Source organism: Rutidosis leptorrhynchoides, chromosome 5, assembly GCF_046630445.1.
Source record: "Rutidosis leptorrhynchoides isolate AG116_Rl617_1_P2 chromosome 5, CSIRO_AGI_Rlap_v1, whole genome shotgun sequence".
In the NCBI taxonomy this organism is placed as follows: domain Eukaryota; kingdom Viridiplantae; phylum Streptophyta; class Magnoliopsida; order Asterales; family Asteraceae; genus Rutidosis; species Rutidosis leptorrhynchoides.
The window spans coordinates 195569066-195572321 of record NC_092337.1 but is presented as its reverse complement, the minus strand read 5'-3'; the positions used below and the strand labels follow the sequence as shown (position 1 = coordinate 195572321).

General features: G+C 33.1%; 1 non-coding gene across 1 annotated transcript; it reads right to left on the bottom strand.

Moving 5' to 3' along the window:
• Positions 1-236: 236 nt before the first annotated feature.
• Positions 237-343, bottom strand: LOC139851156 (small nucleolar RNA R71). Its single transcript, XR_011760515.1, has one exon. It is a non-coding gene; the product is annotated as a small nucleolar RNA R71 (small nucleolar RNA).
• Positions 344-3256: the final 2913 nt, after the last annotated feature.

The window sequence follows — 3256 nt, the reverse complement described above, 5'->3', positions numbered from 1 at the left end:
TTAGTGGTATGCCAAAAGAAGATCCAAACGAACATCTTTGAACCTTTAATAGGATCTGTACTCTATTCAAAATCAGAGAAGTTAAGGATGAACAGATCTATCTCATGTTATTTCCCTGGACTTTAAAGGGAGAAGCCAAAGTTTGGTTAGAATCGTTACCTGAAGGGGCGATTGATACATGGGATGTTTTAGTTGAGAAATTTCTTAAAAGATTCTTTCCGGCATCTAAAGCCGTGAGACTTCAAGGAGAAATTGTTACGTTCACACAAAAGCCAAATGAAACTTTATATGAAGCGTGGACAAGATTTGGAAAGTTGTTGAGAGGATGTCCTCAACATGGTTTAGATATGAAAGTATTTCGTATGCCCGAGAGACATATTAAATTAATGTGGCTAACATGTTATGATCCAAGTCGGGTCATACCCAATAACAAGCTTACCGACACCTTATATGTGTTTATCTTAACGATTGGTTCATTAAATAAATACGCGACACTTGGATTTTAGAAAATTGGTTTTCTAAAATATAATCACTTGAGATAAATTATTTGGATAATTTATATATGATAAGGATTTAATTATTTATAGGTTTAAATAATTATGTTGTGTTATGTTTTATAAAATGGTTTATAAAATGTTAAAAACTTAACAAGTGCATGGTAATTAATAACAAGTTTTATATATACAAACTTTGTTATTATATTAAGGTGGTGGTGGACGGTTTTCTTGCCCCAAGTAAAACCTCATGCTTGATTATTCTTGTGACTTTTAATATCACAACTCCACATGTGCATGCAAGCTTGATTTTAACCAAGGTTTTGACTCAAGTATGCTCTCATAAGTTCAAGATAATTCTTTCTTTCAAAAAAAAAAAAAAGTTGCTGGCCGAAATACTTATTGTGTTTTTCTGCCCAATCTGGTCGAACTAATTCAGCAACAAAAGAGAGAGTTTCTTACTTATTATCATAGTGATTAAGTGTCTAAAATCCTAACCAAACAAGGGTGGTGTTGGTGCATCAAAAGCTTGGGGTATTACACACTTGAGGTTTCATAGTTTTGAAGCATCATTCATCATCATTCCTTGGAGAGCTGCTGTCCGAATTATTTTGGGTACAAAGGAGAGGTTTCAAGCTTGGTTAACTAGTTCATTAAGGTTCTAAGGTTTAACCAATTTAAGGGTAGTATTGTTGAATCAAAAGCTTGGGTCTTACACACTTGTTCATCATCTTACTCATCATTTTCACCTTTCCAAAACAGCCCTCAAAATATTTGAGGAGGTATAAACACTCTTCTCTTCTTGTTATATTTGTAAGCATTTATCCAAGACATGATATTATCATGGATTTTAACTTAATGGCTTAACATATTAACATGAACTTTACATAATGCTTCCGCTTGCTTTAACTACATTAAATTGGTTTAATGATCAAGTTAACTTTAAGAACATGTTGTTTATCAAACTTGTTAAATTTCATCAATGGTATCTAGAGCCGAGGTGTATAGATTATGCTTCTTATATTGTCTTTAAATCCACTAATTTTGCATTCCAAGTACATGCATGAAAATGGAATACAAAAATTGTTGGGTTTGGGAGGGTTGTTTGATTTGGCCGAAATTTTAGGGGTTCCAAAATGGGTTTTGGTTCTTCCATTTTGGTCATATTTGGTTGCATGTTCATGTTCACAATCATAGCCTTGACCTTGTGTTTGGTTGGATGTTTGAATGATTTATATTTATTCATTTGGTATGTAATATTAATTCATTCATTCGATATGTAATAATATTATTTTGGTTATATAATTTATTTTATATTTGGTATGTAAAATAGATTAGGTTGTATTTTCATTTTTTAGAAAAATGTATTAGGATATATTTTGTAAAATGATGAAGATAATGAAGACTTGAAGAACACAAGAAGAAGCATTTGGATGCAAGATTAAGTGGGAGAGTTAAAATCTCCTACTTTGTGTTATAACCCTTACCGGTGGCATTTGTTTTCGGCTAAACAAATGTCTACCTAATTGGCTTGATTGTGAACATATTTGTTTTGCATGCATGGTTGTTCTTTGTATGATTGTGGATTGTATGTTTGTATGCTACAAGTAAATCACACAAGTTAACAACAAGCAAAATGGCAATTTAATTGGTTAAATTAGACATTAATAAACGACATGCAAAACGTCAATTTAAATGGTTAAATTAAAAATGGCTAAAAGGACATTAATAAACGGTTATTAAGAACATGATAAGGATCATATATAAAATGGTTTATATCAAGTAATTGGCTAAAATTACAAGACTTGAAAATGGATTTCAAATAAACCTTACACTAAATGCATGTTGGTGTATGGCATAAATGTTTTCTTAAACTAGAATTAATGGAAACTTAAAATCCCTTCTATTCACAAGGTAAACAAGTTAAACGCCATCCTTTTGTGCAAACACTTAAAAATATTAGGGAACTCATAATGGGATAAAGGTCACCTAACTGTTATGAGCAAACTAATATGGTTAAGGTGAATTTCGCACACTTGTGGGATAAAGGTCACCTAACCACTTGTATGTTAAATTTACACGTTTACACAAGTAGGACGACTTGATTTGGGAATCATGAACTTAGGGTCACCGAAGCATGAGGAACAAATTGGCGTTGATGGGATAAATATGCCATGCAAAAGGATTGCATGATCCCATAACTTAGAAGTTGCAAAAGGATTGCAATTATCATACAATGACTACCTAGCTAAATCAAATGACGGGATAAAAGTCACCTAACCAAAATTTGGTTTACCGATTGGATTCTAAAATTTAATAAATATCAATTGGATTTAAAGGGTATTGATTGTTAAATTAAAATTAATACTTAAACAACTTTGTTAAATTTTGTAGATGGCCGCCATTAACAACAACATTCCAAACGCACCTATTAACTCTAACAACCTATCATTGAGGTCAATCCTCGAAAAGGAAAAACTCAACCATACGAACTTCATGGATTGGTTCCGCAATCTAAGAATTGTCCTCAAACTTGAGGACAGGACGTATGTGTTGGAAGACCCCGTTCCCGATCAACCGGACGAGGATAATACGGAAGGCATGGCTTATTGGGAGAAATATTGCACCAATTCGTTGCAAGTTTCTTGCCTCATGCTTGGGACTATGATACCCGAACTCCAAAAGGATTTTGAGCATCATAGTGCATATGACATGATCACACAGTTGAAGGAGATGTTCCTTCAACAAGCTCGTGTCGAGCG